Below are 19,125 nucleotides of genomic sequence, written 5' to 3' on the forward strand. Positions count from 1 at the left end.
GGGCATATTGTTAGACTAAGTTTGAACCTGCTATTAAGCAGCCTGTTATAGACTGTTCAACAATAATGAAACGCAAAAGGAAACATACAAAATGAATAGTAAATTAATTGCAGATTTTGTCTCTCCAGTACGGTTATTGAACAAAATAGACACATGTTAAACCTTGTGCAGTACAAAATATAAAGTAGTAACCCATTTAATGTATATTTCGCCAAAAAATGAAACTTCTGTGATAATTTGCTCACCGTCATGTCGTTCTAAACCTGTGTGACCTTCTGTCTTCAGGGGAACACGAACACACACAAGATATTTTGAAGAACTGTTTTGTCCACATAATGAAAATCAAAACAACAATATGGATATTTTCTTTTTTTATGGATTTTTTTTTTAATCTTTTTTTTTGTTTTGTTTCACAGAAGGAAGAAATGCATGCAGGTTTTGAATGACATGACTAAATGAAGAACTTTCATTTTTGTCAATAGTACTCTGAGGAGTAATCATTGTGCCATTTCATGCAAAACCACATTCGGAAATTCTTTTCTCTTCTTCAAAATGAACATTTCCTGCAATAGGTTTGTTATTTAAAGTCTAACCAAAGTCTAATCTTATTGTGGGTTCCTAAAGATAATACCATTACAAAACTTCATCTTTTAATTAGTCAATTACAGAAAAGCTTAAGGTGAATAACTGCATGGTTGGTACACACTGTTTCACTGCAGAAAGTAGAGTTGCCTTCTGGGCTTCAGCATATGATAATCTGATGAGGTGAAATAATAAGTCTCCTAGTGAAATTTCCATCAGTGATTTTGGTCAAAGCTTCAAAACTTCACATTGCCGTGAGGAAAACTTTCTGCATTTTTTACAGAGAGTAATGGTCTTATCTTTGAAAGCTTTCATTTATTAGCATTACAAAGTCACCAACCGAAGAAGCCAAAAGAGGCAATATAATTACTGCAGAACCTGAAGGCCACATATACCTGCCTACTTGCTACTGCCTCACAGATTTGTTCAGACTCTAGTTTCTTGTGAACTTGAGGTATGTGGTAAATGCACAAGGGTTACAAGGTTTGTATGGCTAGTCAGTCTGAATCACTTACCAGTTCTTTTTGTAAAGCTAGCAGAGTCACATTTTTTACAGGCAAGGTAAAACGTACTATTGATTGTATCATTCTTTTATGACACTGTATATGGGCTGATTCACTCCACCCATACAAAACACAACAGGGTTAACACACTGACCCCAACAAAACCCCACAACGATTGGAATTTGTTGGTATCAGTGTAGCGTTATGCTGTTGAAAGTGTGAATGAGAACTAATATCACCTACCTACCTGAATAGTGGGGCATATTGTTTGACTATATGGGTTACGTTGTCACAGTGGAACCTATAGACTTTTCAGCTAAATTTAAACAGTAAAACTATAATGAAACACAAAAGGCAACAAAAAATTTGCAAATTAATTGTTTTGACAGCTAGCCCCAGTCTCACCAATATGCTAATTGAACAAAACAGGCTCAAAAAGTGTGAGAACTGAAGTTACATTTCACATAGTAGTACTGATCAAAATGTATTCCTGTGCTCTCTCGCTATTATAACTGTCTTCCTCTTCTGCTCTGGTTTGAAAAACACTTTAGTAATATGAATGACAAATGCTGCCTCTCTGTTTCTCTTAAATGCTCAATTTTAGTCAATCAGTCAGTCGGGCGTCTTTGTCTGCTGGATGTTGATCTCCCCTGTGAGTGTTTCACAATATTCCACAACAGACTCTTCATTTCATGCCTGTCTGTGTCCATCAGAAAGCTCCTGCTCTCAGCCTATTATCGCCATAATCATTTCTGTGGCCAAATACAGTAAAATGTGCAAAAAACCTCTTAGGTGTGCTAATGCATCATCTGGCTGTATTGTGCATATTGCGGTCTTGGGCCATTATTGTTGCTTGTTGTTTATACACTCTTAAAAATGCTGTATATATTGTCTATATATATATTATTAACAAACAAATGTGCTGGTCAATAGCCTACTTTATATTTATGGGTTGATAGAACACTTTTACAAGAGTTACATAAAAAAAAAACATGAAAATAATCGAATGTACACTCTAAAAAATGCTGGGTAAAATAGGGACAAACCCAGCAATTGGGCTGTTTTGACCCAGCAGTTGGGTTACTACCCAGAAGGTTGGGTTAAACATTTAACCCAACCGCTGGGTCAAAACAGCCCAATTGCTGGGTTTGTCCCTATTTTACCCAGCATTTTTTAGAGTGTACATTCGATTATTTTCATGTTTTTTTTTTATGTAACTCTTGTAAAAGTGTTCTATCAACCCATAAATATAAAGTAGGCTATTGAACCAGCAGATTTGTTTGTTAATAATATATATATATATATATATATATATATATGTATATAAATATAGCTTTCATACCTTGATAACTCCTGCTGTGTAGCTGATGATACAGCGGTGATCATCCTCCACAATGATGCTGGAAATAGACAACATCATCAGACAAAAGCAATTGCCTTGTACAGTCTATGTCTTTTCCAGATCACCAGTTCAGTTGTCGAAAACCTTCTCCTGTCTATTATAAGGCTCTTCACAAATCTGATATAAAGTTTACTGCAGTTTTTTTATAACCTCCATTTTTGTATGATCAAAATGGGTATGATATAATGATATAAACAATAGGGTCATTTGTTTGCTGCTTGTCCTTACTAGATGTGTTTCCTTTTATCTTCATAACTATAAGAATTCATGGATGGATGATTTCAGTGGCCAAAGAGGGTCTATGTGGATACTCTCTTTTTAGAAAATGCCAGATTGCAGTGTTTATACTGATCAGTTACCAACACTAAAAAGAGCATCAGTTTCTTGACCGAGGTTGGGCTTTTTTTTTTTTAGCATAAAACACATTTTTCCCTGACAACAACTGGCCTTTTTGAAGAAATATTGCATGGAGCTTTTACTGTTCCTTAGGCATCCATTCTCCCTGCAGACTAATTGCAATAACTGAAAGATGGAATTTGCTATATGGGTTATTCAGACTGAATCAATCCTGAGAGAGTTAGAAATACAATATTTGTCATTTTGAACATTTTCTTTCTTCACTAGGCTGTTTCGATGGGACTCAAATGGATTTCATGGAAACAACAATGCCACAGTATTATTATATGATCCAAAACAAAGACCTTTCATTTTTATCACATATAACGTTTTACAGAGCAAATTCTGAATAACAGCAATTTGCCACCATGCTTATCTTTGCAGTTCATTCGTCCTTTCAGTGGCATTTACTGTTGCTGTTGTTGCCACTGCAGCATTGAACTCAATGTTGTGCAATTGAATTACTTACACTCATATACCCCAACACAAACTGTGCCTCCGTAATTGTTCATATCATAGCTAATTCCAAAAGAAAAGACGCTCTATTTGTACTAGTGTAGGTGCTGGCAAGCTTTTTGACATGAAGTGCTATCCCATCATTTACACAGTGATGTTTGCATAACAAAAAGCAACAAAAAAGAGACCAAAGCGCTTTAGCACTGCCGCACTACCCAACTGAACCACACAGCATGACCCACAGGTCACCACATCCATTAACTTGCAAAACCCATTGCAACACAGATCAGTTTTTGTCAGATTTTTGGCTTGGTTGCTTACAGTGAGGAATATTCCACATATTTGTTGCCACATGGAGTTATCAGCATCAAATATCAGCATCAGACACATTTTCCAATGTTCGCATTTTTCTTTATAGTGGGTTTAATCTTTGATTTGAATCACTCATATCATTTGTATAATCAAGGGTTGGATTATCATACTTAAAATTAGATTTACTGTTTTATTCACTTCCCAAAGCTAATTTTCACTCTCATTACACCCTTACAAATAAAGTTTTTTTTTTTTTTTTTTTTAATCTATTGTTCTATTAAGAATGTTTAACACGCATGGGATCTCTCCATTTCACTAAAGGTTCTTTATTGAGGAAAAAAGTTTTTTAAAATTGATTTTAAAAATGTTCTTCACAGTAAGAAAAAAAATTGTTTAAAAAAAAAAAAAAACACTTCTGGCATCACTGTGAAAACAACAGTTGTTGTAGAAACAATTTTCTCTTTTTCAGATTGCTGGTACATTTCACAAATAATTACAAAAAAGCAAGTTAATTTAATTAAATGTGTAAATTTTAGGTACAAAGAATGAAATATTATTTAAACACTTCTAAAATAAGCAACAAACGTTTGAGATCAGTATGATTTAAAAAAAATAAAATAATCTGTTTATTCAGCAAGGATGCATTAAACATTTTTCTTTTGAACTTTCTATTAATCAGAGAATTCTAAAAAATGTATTATGTTTTCCACAAAAAATATTAAGTAGCACAACTTTGATAATGTCATGATCTCCAGCTGGAGTGCCCATGAGCTCCTCTAGAGGGCACTCCATTCTGTACCTTGCCATTCACTCAGGACTCCATTTCCCATAATCCCTTGCCCAGACTCATCAAGTGCATCACCTGTCTCTCATCAGATCTCATCATCAGTTCACAGCTGTCTCACATTAGTAAGACTACAAGAATAGCACACACACTCTCTGTCATCGGTGGTGGTGATTGAATGTTGTATAGCTCTTCCGTGGTTTCTAGTTTCTCTGTTTCATTGCCTTCGTGTTTTGATCGCTGGACTGTTTTTCTTGTTTATGATTGTTTTGCTGCCTGCCCTGACCATTGCCTGATTATCTGGATTACTCTTTTGCCTTGCCATTGTCATCATTGTTTGCTGTTGTTGACCACGCCTGTTTGACTACGCTCTTATTAAAGCCTTGCCTTTGGATCCCCACTTTGTCATCACGCCTCCCTCGTTACAGACAATAAGAAGAAATGTTTCTTGAGCACCAAATCAGCACATTAATTGATTTCTGAATGATCATGTGACACTGAAAGACTAGAGTAATGACTGCTGAAAATGTAGCAATGCCATCACAGGAATACATTAAATTTTTAAATCTATTTAATAAGAAAATAATTATTTTAAAATGTAATACATTTTCACATTATTACTGATTTTACGGTTTTGATTAAATAAATGTAGCCGTGATTAACACAAGACTCAAAAATCTTACTGACCCCAAATTTTAGAACGGTTGGGTGTATATATAAGTATGTATGTGACCCTGGATCACAAAACCTTAATTGTCAATTTTTCCAAAATTGAGATTTATACATCATCTGAAAGCTGAATAAATATGTTTTCTGTTGATGTTTGTTAGGATAGGACAATATTTGGCCGAGATACAGCTTTTTGAATATCCAGAATCTGAGAGGTGCAAATAAATCAAAATATTGAGAAAATCGCCTTTAAAGTTGTCCAAATGAAGTCCTTAGCAATGCATATTACTAATCAAAAATGAAGTTTTTATATATTTATGGTAGGAAATTTACAAAATATCTTCATGGAACATGATCTTTACTTAACATCCTAATGATTTTTGGCATAAAAGAAAAATCTATAATTTTGACCCATACAATGTTTTTTTTGGCTATTGCTACAAATATACCCCAGCAACTTAAGACTGGTTTTGTGGTCCAGGATCACATATCACATTTTCCTCATGTTTACGCTTTCGTGTACCAGCGGTGGCACTCGTTTCTTAGGCTTCCAACCCTTTGCTACCGTTAGCCGTTCCTGTGGAAGTGGAAGATTGGTGATATCTGTGCTATCACTCGTCCTGTGTAATCAGCATGCTGTGTCTGTGGGGTGTTTGAGGCTGAATGGTGTGAGGCTGCCATGCTGATTCTCGTCTGCGCTCATGTACAGACTTGCAGCTCTTTTCATCGTCTTCTGACTGAAACACTGACATAAGAGACAAGAGAGGGTGAAGTGACCTTATTGCTCTCAATGAGGGGAGACATGTGTGGCGGTGACTAATGGCCCATATCTGGGCAAGAATGAGCGTGCGTATGACTTTAACAATGTATGACTGAAAACAAATTATAACTCTGGGAATGACTACACCACTTCACTGATTATAGCAGTCCCTGACCATTTATAAAGGAGCCGTGTGGACAGTGACTAATAGCGGGGGAAAAACAATAAACAGGTAATATTTGTAAAGAAATGTGTACTGTAAAATCTCTTATGTTGTGTAAGATCTACATTCTCATCTTATTTCCACTTCCTATATCCTCAGTCATATTTAGTTGTAGCAGTGTTTGTGTTGTTTCCATGGCAACATGAGCTGATAAGTTCACTAGTGTGTGTGCAACTGTTGTGCAGTGAACCTTGCAAGGACAACACTTTCTGTTGTTTGAAATGCTGGGTATGTAACTTCAGCATATTTTAATTTAAAACTAATTATCACAATCTTTACCTCAAGGATCCTTATCTGTCACATTATGTTCAGTTTCTCTATTGAATGAATAGAACATTCTCTTCTGTAGTGGTAAATTAATACTTAGCTATTGTAAAAGAGGGATCAAATGGTGAAACAACTATTGTTAATCAGCCACATGCCAGGATGAAATTTTAATCAGGACAGAAGCAATATTTATGCCATTCTCATGCGAGCAAATAAACATGAATGCATTCGCCATTAGGGCTGTTGACTCAAATATTGGTCTTTCAGTAGATGACACCTGGTGCGAACACGACACCACAATCTCCAGTTAGAACACACAGATATTTTGATGAGACTTCTAAAGATGCAAAATACATCCAATTAATTTTATACAAGTCTATTGCTTTATTACATCACATGTTACAGAATAGCTTTGATAATTTCAAAGTATCTCCTATTAGCTCTGTGGATTATGTGTTTTTGTTTTTTTTCTGTTTGTTTATTTTGCACAGCTTTGGGGACTATCAAATATCTGTAAAAATGAATGTTATAGGGTTCTAGAATATTCAAGTTTATTAATGCTTTTTACAATGCATATTGTTTCAGAGCAGTTTCACAGAAAATGCATGTTATAATATATGAGCATGATTATAAAATACTGACTCATTGTGAAGGAGTTAACAAGCTATGTTGTTAACTAAAATGAAATCTTATCGTTTTTATTGATCGAAATAAACAAATATAAATATTAGATGAAAAACTTAAGAACTTAAAAATTAGAAATGTGGCTAAATAACATTTTAAATAACATTTTAAAACTTCTTAAAATGGTTATTTTAACTTGTACTAATATTTCACAATATCACTATTTTTACTGTATTTGACAAAAAAAAATGCAGCTTATGCTGAGTTCACACTGCACGATTTTCAAAGACGTCGCATCACTGTTGGTTTCACACTGAACGACTATCTGGGGTAGCATTCAGTTGTTGCTGTGTTCACACTGCACACGATGGAACGACGACAGGAGGTTACACACTGCATGACTTTACAATAGGAAGAATCGCTGACAGCTCTGTCTGGTGCAGGGTTGCCAGGTTTTCGCTACAAAACCCGCCCAATTACTACTCAAAACTAGCCTGAAAATAGCCCAATTGCTTTTGAGGGGGTCCCCCAGTAAAAATCACGTTCGGGGGGGGTAAAATACACCTCTTTTTGGCGGGGTTCTCCTCGTACAATTCACATTCCAGGGTTTTTCAGTCGGAACTCATTTCACACAGCGTGATTGTGAATCGCCGACAGCTCCAGATATTTAGCATGCCAAATATTTCACGGGCGTCGGCGACGTGTCGGCGATTCTCTCAGATCGCGACTTTGATAATTCACACTGCGTGATTGTCACTCGCGTGAATGAGCACCGATTTGTCTCCGATTTCGGGCATTTGTCTGCGATTTCACAAAACCTGTCGGCGAGTGAAAAATCGGGCTAAAATCGTGCAGTGTGAACTCGGCATTAGGTGAGCATAAGAGACTTAAAAAAAACATTCCAACTGTAAACATTTAAAAGTTTGCCAAAAAAAGAGAGAACATTCTTACATAAAAAAATCACACTCTGAGTTTATTAATCTGATTTGCAAACAAATTACTGCAATGACCCTTCTTTTAATGAATTTGTCAAAAGTCTTATAAATTGTGAATTACTGATTTAAATCATTCTAATGAATCATTCACTGACAACTTTCAACTGTTATGTTCAACTTGAAATTAAGAATTGTTACCTTGTTATGTGCACTTAAGCATCTAGGGACCACATTGTGAAATGAGGTTTGTGACACTTAAAGTCAATATAATTACTGACTGTTATATTAACTCTAGGCCAGATGTAGGAAAGGGTATTTTAAATAATTAAAAAACTGCTAAATTCAGTATTTTGATTTTAAAACCTATAGAGGCTAATCTGAAATCTGCCCCCCCCTTCCTTAGTTGTTGGTATCTGCAAAATCCATTATTCTATAGCCTCTCTCTCCTGTATCTGACCTGTGTTTCCCATACTCCTATTTTCCTCCAAACATTCAGCAATACACATCATATCACGTTCAGAACTGATCGTGGGGGTTACATTGTTTCAGCGGAGCTGGGATGCAGAGCCGTATCTACCTTGATCTAATTACTAGGAGGATTCAACAGGACCCTCGCTGAGTCTTCATCTTTTATTCCTTTTCATAATGTTCCATATTCAAAGAGCTTTTCAAATTTGGTGTTATCATTCTGTACGTACCCTGTGTAGGAGGGAGATCTCCCTGCAATACTGTACGACATGAAAGAGAAAATGCCCTCTACAGTCACAAATCTGAGAGCAGGTGTCAGCTTGATGTCATCACTCCCTATATTGGCACTCACCATTAAACTGATAACCCTGAGTGCAGAGAAAGAAGAGAAAAGATTTTATAATTTCTTTACTGCATGCATGTTGTAGACCGCAATGCAAAATGAGACTCAAAATTTTTCTTCTGTGGAATACAAAAGACGATATTTTGAGAAACATTTTGCCCATTCAATGAAATTTAAAGGGGTTCCCAGAAGAAAGAAGGTCATGTGGACTTAGAACAATAGGGTAAAGTAAATAATTACAGAATTTTCATTATTGGGTGAACAATCCCTTTAATGTCATTTTGACATTAGGGGCCAGATATACTAAATTAGTGCGAAACCGCAGTCCCATAAAAACGCTGATGGAAGTGGAAAGAGCTGGTCAGTGCGGCCGAAATGGCGTACTGTCTGAGTAGGTACTACACTTCAATTTACTTTCTGACTGTTTAGAAAAACTATATTCTATATAGTATGAATATGGGTAGTATGAATGAAATTCGGATATACTACATGCGCCATGTTTTTACTGTCACATGACCTGTCAGCCTCAGTTGTGTCGCTTCACTGCCATTCATAAATCCTTTCCCATGGCCTCATGGGACAGTAAAGTGTCCATCAGAATCTCTCTAGAACTAGCAGGTCATCGGGGTACTTTTCGCCTACTACATAGAGGCAAAATGGGTTAAGACATGCTTTTTTGGGCATTAAATAATGCCTCAAATACCAGTAAACTGACTACCGCAAACCTTAGTAAATCACTGGGAATGATTCAATTAAATACTCTCCTGCAAATGTATATGCAATAAAAGACTTTACATATACAAAGATGGTGCACTCATATTACTTATGAACTGGAGAATGTGCAACGCACAATATGGCAGAATAGTCCTGCCTTCTAAATAAAATAACCAGTTGCTAATTGGTATAGTCATTGCGTCACTGCAGCTGCTGTTAGAAACTCTGTTTGTCATAGAAACAATCTGAGACGCATGCTTTGCACATGCAGATTGTCTGGTCCTTGAGCAAAAGAAAACAAATATGAAACCGTTGTTGCCAGATTTCATTGGTGATTTCAAATATTAAGTTTAATCATAGGCTTGGTGAACAGGTGGTGGACTTCCATGACACTTTGACTAACAAGCTTACATTAGTAGGTGGCGATAAGTAACTGTCTTTATGAGTGAATCATTGAATCATTCAGTCAACTGATTTGTTTGAAGACACTCATTTATTCAGCAATGAAACATGTGACTTTCTTTACGAGTAAATCACGGAATCATTCACTCATCCGATTCGCTCAAAAACACTGGAACAAAACAAAATTACTGTGCATAGCCAGTGTAGCTAACATCGATATTATTGCTAGATTTAATGACTTTTAAGATCCCTTTGGTGTCTTAAAAAAAAAAAAAGTGACAAATCTATCAACAGGACAAACAGTTTTGAAGACTTACCGGTACTGCCCCATGAGTATGAGGTCTTGCTTTTACTCCATAGGCACACCTTTCTCGGCGACTTCTTTGTTCATATGGCACAATGACGTTATGAATATGCTGCTTAATGTATAAGCGACATTTGGAAACTTTTCAAGCAGGCTTGAAGTACTTTCCATTGAAAGTAGTCACCAAAAGTATGTGTAGCTCAGAAACGCCCAATGGTTTGTTCTTCTGTGGCTTTGTTTGAAACTATTTTTGTTGCAAAAACTGACAAAGTGACTTGCAATGTTGTGTCTATAGCGTTATTAAATATGGACAAATGCTCCTTAAAAAAGCATATAGGTTACATGACATTAATAAATAAACTGACTGGATTTGACGTAAGTCTACCTTATATTAACAAACATTCAATATCAAAAGAAGTACACGTTACAAGAAAATATAAACATTAATGCAACTGCTTTTTATAATGTTTGCTACCTCTTATGATTCACAGTTGTTGTGATAGTGTGGAAAGAATTTAACAAGATTTGAAAAAAAAAGTTTGAGGCAAATGTACCATGTAAAGCATGTAAGTGATGGTTATTTTGGAGAAGTGGTTTCCATTACACTGCATCTCTTTCTGCTTCCCTGTCTATTTTTGCTCTTTAGGCAATAAATGGTAGTATTATTATTATTTTTTTGGTCTGGTATGCCTTCAGCGTAATTTATGATATTTATTTTTGTTTTTCAGTGTTCGAACAAGTCTTTTTCAGCTCCCAGTTACCTTAAATTACACACTTCCTTTTGTGTTTTCTTATTTTAATCCTATTGCTTAACCAAGCTGCATGTCATATCATACTGCATTTTTTTCATATTTTTTCATGCATTCATATTTATTTAAAGAAAGCTATTTGCTGTTGATCAGAAGTATACAGTGGGTATAGAAAAGGATCACCCCCCTTTAAAATAATCCCATTTTGTTGCTTTGCAGCCTGAAATGAAGACGGACACAGTTTTTGTTTTATCCAGCTGTATTTTCTCAGTGCAACTTATAACATCCAAGTGAAAGATATAACACCAACATATCAGAAACCTTATACTTTTTACCTTATACCTTTACTTATTTAACATGAAATTGTCAAATTGCTACTCCATATCAATCGCATATAATGAAAATACAGAATAGTTAGAACAATCATTAACATAAATAAATAACAGAGTGTCATATCTATACACATTTTTCCCAGAATGTTATTGTGACCCGGTAGCAATTCTTCCACGGCCCGGTAGTAGGTCTCGACCCGGTGGTTGGGGACCTCTGCTTTAAAGGCTCAGTTAAAAAACAAAAAAACAAACAAAAAAACCCCAATCAGGATTAAGACATTTCTCTTCTTTGATGGTGTAAAAATGTCTCTTTCTATTCTGATTTCTTGCCATGCATGCATTGCCCCAATCACAAGTTGGTTTATATGACTATACTGAACTAAGATGGTGGTTTTTCATGTAATCCCTGCTGCTCAAAGTCCCCTCTCTATTGAATCCATTAGTGGCCTCTGCTTTCAACATCAAACCCCAAATCTCTGATTAAACCACTGTACGCCTCAACAGACTTTCATTTCAGCATGCCACTGACTGACGCTGAATGACAGAGCAAGCATGTCTGTCTCCTACAAATAGTAACAGAAGCTGACATGTATCAGCAATCCATCTTTGGGAAAGATGCGTTTTCAAGGTAGTTCATGCTAATACTCCAGATTTTTTTGCTTGACTTGATACTTCAACATTCTCAGGCTACTTTGACAGTCTTTGATACATTTTTAATGCACTCCGAGGGATTCCATAGTAACTTTCACCATCCAATTTTCATCAGAGTATCGTATATATACACAGTATATCTGAATCTTCAAAATGTCACATGTTGCTTGAGACAATAATAATAATAATAGTAAAATTTGCTTAAAATGTCTTTGCATGCACTTTTAAACAAATCGTTCTTAACATTGGATATTATAATATTAAAGATACTTTTCAAACCTTTTTCACGTAATGTTAATTACATTAACATTTAATAAAAAATCTGTTGCAGTCGCACCTAATAACATTTAAACAAACAATATATACGTTTAAACCAACAATATATACAAACAGTGAACTGTTATACACAGTAGATTTCTTTGAATTAAAAAAAAAATACTTCATTATACATTTAACAAACAAGACATTCTGCTGCACACACACATTTCAACACCTGGTACACAAAACACAATAATAGTAATCAATGTATAAATTCGGTTCCCAAACAAATGATCCATAGAAAACGAACTCCAGGGGCCCGTTCTTCGTACGTCGCTTATTACATCCGAGATAAAATGTCACATCCAAGATGATATGATCACGCTAATCAGGATCTGGCTAATTCGGTTCTTCGAATGCAGCTGTTGTTGATGATTAGTATGGCTGGATTGAGTTATCTGAGATAATTACGCATTCATGGGTTGGTTTAAAAGGGGCTATGTATAGATACTCAAAACCATGATCAGCAATGCAGCGATTGGCTGGTGGTAAAACAGCAACTTAATGACATCATATAATTAAAAAAGACACCTGATGAAAAACTTGACAAATTTCTGGACTTTTATAAGGAAACAGCCAAGCGAAAAAAACTACATAAACGTTATAATAGATAAATGAAATGTGCACTGTTTTTATTTTATTTACATTTTTTACATGATTCCCAATTATTTATATTCACGATTTCTAATATTTGTGCAGGCTTTACATTTTTATTTCAATGTAGTAATTAACAATTCATCTAATTTTATATTTGAACAGATTTGTTACATGACAGCATTAAAGTTTCTTTCTAGATCATGTTATCTGCATCTCCTGCGCTCCATAAAGCCACTCCCATAATATCTGTCACCACTCAAATTAATGCATGACTCTACATTATCTGTATAGCATGTGTGTAAGACTCAAATACAATTATGAAGTAATAATTTTATGATGAATACATCTTTCAGTGAGTAAAACTGGCTGTGTCTGTAGTATTAAAGACTACACAACATTATTATATTATCTTTAAATTAATTTTTAAATTATTATTATTTTAAATTATTGTCCCTGGATTAGTAGGGTAATCTTGTATTAAAGTAGCGGTGGTAGAGGACAGATTTTAAGTATCAATTCTGCTTAAAAAGATGCCATCTAATCCTGTTTACATGAAATAAGCCTGCTCCCGAGCAGGTTTAAGCTTATGGACCTGTTGCTATGACAGCAACTCCAGGATGAGCTTCGAAGAACCAAACTATCCAAGATCATGCCAAATTGTCAACAATCAAATCCAGCTAACTGAGTTAGCGACGTACGAAGAACGGGCCCCAGGTGACGCAAAACAAAACAACTTACTTTCAAAATAACAGTGTAATTAAAACTGGCAAAATGCAACAATTTTAATTATTCATGCCCTCATGCAGGCATGAAGTCCAGTCGATATTACTTAATTTTATACCTTTTAAATTATGTTTGAATCTGTGTATAAATAATACAACTTTTTTTTCTACTTCGGAATCAAATAGATGAGAACTCAATACAACAGTCTTAATATTTAGTACATTTAAAGCTCTTATTTCTACTTGCTTGAGTAGTAATGTAGCGTATGCTTAATATTTTCAAGTTCACAACTAATTGGAAAATACAAGATCTTTTCTGCTATATTCTTTTCTGCTGTTCAGTTTAGCTATGGAAACGTAAAAAAGCACTGTCTTTTGGATCAGAAGTTAAACTTAAACTTAAACTAAAAATCCCATGACTTGGTAAACCATCACATTCACTGTTTGCTTACATTGGTCTCCATCTCCTCTCACTGTTAGCTGGCGGAGGGCGTTCTTGTGCTCTTTGTCTGCCGTTGCATCATCCAGGTAGATGATAAACACTGGTGGGGGTTCAGAAGATTCCTTAATCTCTTTTTAAAAATGTTTTGAGTGTGAAAAGAAAAAAAGCTGTAAATAAATGTAAGGAATTATCATTAATATGTGCACGTGCAGATTGTGCTAAACATTTCCCTGGAAACGTATAAAAACAAAGACCTGCAGTTATCACACATGCTCTTTTGAGAGTGTGTATACCTCTTTTTGTTCTGGGACTTCATTAAGCATGCCCTTTTTTAGCTGTCCTCACTCTCTCGCTCTTCGTTCCTTCTCTCTCTTTGTCTCTCGCCAGCACTACCACAATGCGAAGTGCAGTTCTGAAAGCCTGTCATTGTCTCATACCGCACATCTTTAATGGAATCCTGCTGTGGCATCAAAGAATTGCGGCAACCTTCCTATCCCAAGCAATCCCCTTGACAGTGTTGTGAAAGTTCTGCCTATGTGGAAGGGGGTGGATGGGCATCAGTAAAGCGTGCTTGGCTCACGCTGTTTGTTGGAGAATTGTTATTCCAATAACAGGCTGAGTTTAAACTGTGAATGGTGTATTATCTTGTTTCACAGTTTGGGACGTGAAGATTTTAAAGAAATAGTACACCTAAAAATGAAAAAAATTCATTTACTTTCATCATGTCTTTCCAAGCACCTGTGACTCTCCCATGAGACCCAAAAGGAAAATTTTTGAAGAATTGTTGTTCTTTTCCACGAAACCACAGGGAATGGGGCTTTTAAACTCAAAAACACCATAAACGTTTAATCAAAGTGGTCTATATAGGGTGATCATCTGTCCAGTTTTAGGTCAGACAGTCTGCTTTTGAAATACCATGCCCACCTACGTGCACCACTTTGAGCAGGATGCTCTTTCATACATGTACTGTAATCTGGTGACTGTCTGTGTTGGTCTGTGTCTGTGAATTGGCCTTTAGACACAATATTGTCAGTATCGACTGTGTTTGCTCTATTCCGCCAAGAAAAATAGTTCTAAAGAGAGTCTCAGTAGAACCGTCGCATCTCCTATCAAAACAGTCATGTTTCATTCTTGAATGTTTCAGAGTTTTGAATGAATAGGGTAAGTCAATGATTCAATGACCCATTCATTAAACAGCCATTTGCTTGAATGAATCAGTAATTTTGAATGAAATGGTTGAATGAATCAATGATCACTTATTAAAACAATGATTTGCCACCACATACTTTTTAAAAATGTATTTTTGTTACATATATTTTACATATTTCTATATTCAATATATTTTATATTTAAAACATTAATCTCAGTTGAAGGGGGTAAATGTCACCTCTTATAATGGAAAAATGTATCTCTGTCACCACTTATTTTTTTTAAAATCCTGCATAGTGTTAAAAAAATGGGCACCCTAGGTCCATATGACATATGATCTATCTATCTATCTATCTATCTATCTATCTATCTATCTATCTATCTATCTATCTATCTATCTATCTATCTATCTATCTATCTATCTATCTTTGTCTTAAATGACAGAAGAAAGTTATACAGGTTTGGAATGACATGACGGTGAGTAAATAAAAATGCTAATTTAAATTTTTTTGCGTGAACTATCCCTTTAAGGCTTACAAAGTAGCAATTGAATACCCATTTAAAAGAATGAGAGGAACAGCTTGTGTTCTTATTAAAATTCTGCTGTCAATCTCTAAGATCAACTGATTAAGTGAATTGTTCCTTCTCGCAGATAGTTTACAGAGAGCAATCAATCAGGCCCAGAATGCTCTGAAAGTGAGTGCCAAAGAGCATTGCCAGGAAAAACAACGTAAGGCATAACAACTATGTCAAAGCATACAATTTCCCCTGTTGCGTTTTCAAACAAATGTTCTAATCAGAAGAGACTGAATAAACCCCACCATTGCACCTCTCAAAGTACATTCAAGATCACCATGGAAACCGCAACCTGTGTAATGGCGTTACAGACCTTACGTTATCATCACTGCTTCCACCAGTAATCCCACTGCTCCGATTGGAGCTGAGCTGTTGATTAGTGAGTCAGCGTTATCTTTAAACGTGGTTATCAGTAAATCTATATTTAAACGGTCAAGTACATGTTGTTCACTTGGTGAAAAAAGTGACTTTTTTCTTTTACCTTTGCACTGCATTGTTTATTACTACTACCATAATGTCTCATTTAGAATAAATTAAGGATGTAAATCGATTAAACATCTTTATATTGAGGTTTTCTTGTGAGCTGCATGCAAAAACAGAAATACTAGTCTGATTCAGGAACAAATGATTCTCATGAACCAGATCTTTTTAGTGAATCAACAATACAATATGACCAGTGTAGTCCAAATCCTGAAACAAATTCGGTGGCATGATTGATTTTTTATTATAATTTTTTTTCTAATAATATATACTTTATTAAATTACAGTTCATTTTAACAGTCAATTTAACAAACATAATGAAAACGTGTTCAATATTTACATGGAGCAAATGACCAAAATAAAATAAAATACTTTCATTCCGTCAGTGTTCTTGCTTAATGCTGAAACTCAGCTGATGTGTTTTATGTTAGCTGAGATCAGGAAGTGTGCAGTATATGGTGAATCTCATCAGTTCAGTCTGTTGTGGCATTCACATATTTACAGCTCTGGAATAACATAAGGACCATGAACTTCATGACAAGAACTAAAAACTGTCCTAAGCTAGAACTTTAAATAACAAAATCTATATTCTGAAGTGCTGTTCCAATGCATGTGCTTGCCACTTGTGCTTCTTTAAACATAAGAGTGATTTTCTTATTAAAATGATTGGGCCTTCACATTAGAATTAGGAATTCTGCCTTCTAGCTCTAATTTGTATGTTAATATGTTCATGTGTTTTGTATAATTAATTAAATCTGCTTCCAATCCGGCTCATTAGTTATTACATTTCTGCATTTTGTGATAAGAAACAGCACATTTTCCATCCCCCCAGGGTAGGGGAACAGTACGGTCCAACAGAGACTGATATAGAGATCTTCTTTCAGCTTTGCCTGAGGTAAAGTTTCACATCTCTGGGGGCCGACACAGTGTTTTGACCCACAGCATGTTCTTTTCTAAATCCACTTGATAATAATGTTTTACCTGCGGCTCCAGTGGCACTGCAAGCCTTAACCTCTCATAACATAAGCACACACATGTCACGGCCTGTCTGGCCCACAAACAGTAATACAAAGTCAGAGTGAAACAGCTTAATCTCTTTAATTATAGTACTCCACAGACTGTGCTTGATTCTGTGAGCTGGCTTCATAAATGTTTTTCTTTCTGCTTGCTTAGAAGAAGAATTCAGAAAAAATATGCTCAAGGCCGGTTCAAGCCACATGCTGATGTGTAAAAAACACACTCAGTTCAATGTGACCGACTGAATGTTTGACCTAACTTTGTGCTCCTTCTGTGGCCAGTGATTTATAATTTTGTTACCTGACGTTACATTAGATTCTTCCCTTACAAAGGATATTTGGTCATAGATACACAATCTTGAACAAGGATAATGAATGAATAATGCCTTAAATTTTAGTCTGTCACACAAAGATGAAGTCTATGACTTTAGAAGATTTGGAATATATTATGGACCACTTTTATTATAGTGCTTTTTGTGGCCTTTGGAGTGTTATAGCATGACTCACTATCCACTTAAATGAAAATTCTGCTCTCATTTACCTCATACTGTTCTTTCCTTCTTCTGTGGAACACAAAAATGTCAGTTTTTTTTTACCCCAATGATTTTCATTATATGAAAAAAAAAATCAGAATGTCTTCTGGACGTTTAAAATGTCAATAAAAAAAAAAAAAGTTTACTATTGGTTATATGAATGTTAACAGAACATTTGGAAACATTTGTTTTGAATGGTCTCTTAACATTCTGAAACAAGTAGTAACATTTAAACATTTTTAGACAAACTTCCTAATTAAAAAAATACAAAAATAAAATCCATGAACAATGTATAACATTTTTGTGCTTACGGTTTGGGACCATTATAACTTTGAACGAACATTGTAATAACTTTACTGCATGTTTGTTCATAACTTTGAGAGAACCTTGTCAGAACATTGACCTTTCCAGAACGTTAGCTGGGAACGTTGTGGTAATTTTCAGATTCTTAAATCTGCTTCACATCTATTTTCACCCTTAATAGAGCTGAATAATTCACACTGTCAGCTTTCTGGGAAATTCTATGAAGCTGTTTTTTGAATTGCTGATCATTCTGTGTATAAGCCATTGCTGTAGATAAGGGCTGATGTGTTAACCTTGCAGACTAAAATGTGATTCAAAATCTTGACGTCTTCCCATGCTTCTTTTCTCCTCTCTGTCTCTCACCTTCAATTCAACACCATTGTTATCTCAAAGTTCATAGTAGTGAAAAACACAATTACTTTCAGAATCACTTTAAGAGCTGGGCTTAATGTTTATTTTTGTGTCAAAGCCAGCAAGAATGACTGATTCTTAACATCAGCACAGGTGTGTAACTGAAGTACAGAGGATATCTGCAATACGATCAAGGTCATTCAGGCCTGGAGCGCAACAGTGTCTGATTGATTGTGACTGACTGACAGGATTGCTGGGCGAATAGTATACTGACAGGGGAATTCACTAACTTCTGATTGCGTTGTTTATTTGTGTGCACTGTTGGATATGAGGGATGCTGGAGACTAATGTGATCTTTCATGCTTTACTGGGACTTTACATGAACGCTCCATCTGAATTGGTTCTTTTAAATGCTGAAAGTTTGCAGTTCTAGACCGCAAGTTTGGATATTATATCACTTTACCATTTTTTGATATATATGACATTTTCTGACTGTTGCCTTTATTAATAAACTAATAATAATAATTAATAATTACCACCAGTGTTATTTTAGCATCACTGGGATACTATTATAGTTTTTAATAATATTTAGTTTGTTTTTATTTCTATATTTTCTGTTTTCATTTTAATTTTAGCTAACGTTTTAATATTTATGTGACGAGTGGGGGCGGGGCCGAGAGCCGTGGGAACGGAGCGAGGCAGGTGGAGTACGGTGACGACAGTGTTGGATGAGAGAGGCCTCCGTGGGACCTCGCTCCGTTC

Source organism: Sinocyclocheilus grahami, unplaced genomic scaffold, assembly GCF_001515645.1.
Source record: "Sinocyclocheilus grahami isolate Dianchi unplaced genomic scaffold, SAMN03320097.WGS_v1.1 scaffold712.1, whole genome shotgun sequence".
NCBI classification, from domain to species: domain Eukaryota; kingdom Metazoa; phylum Chordata; class Actinopteri; order Cypriniformes; family Cyprinidae; genus Sinocyclocheilus; species Sinocyclocheilus grahami.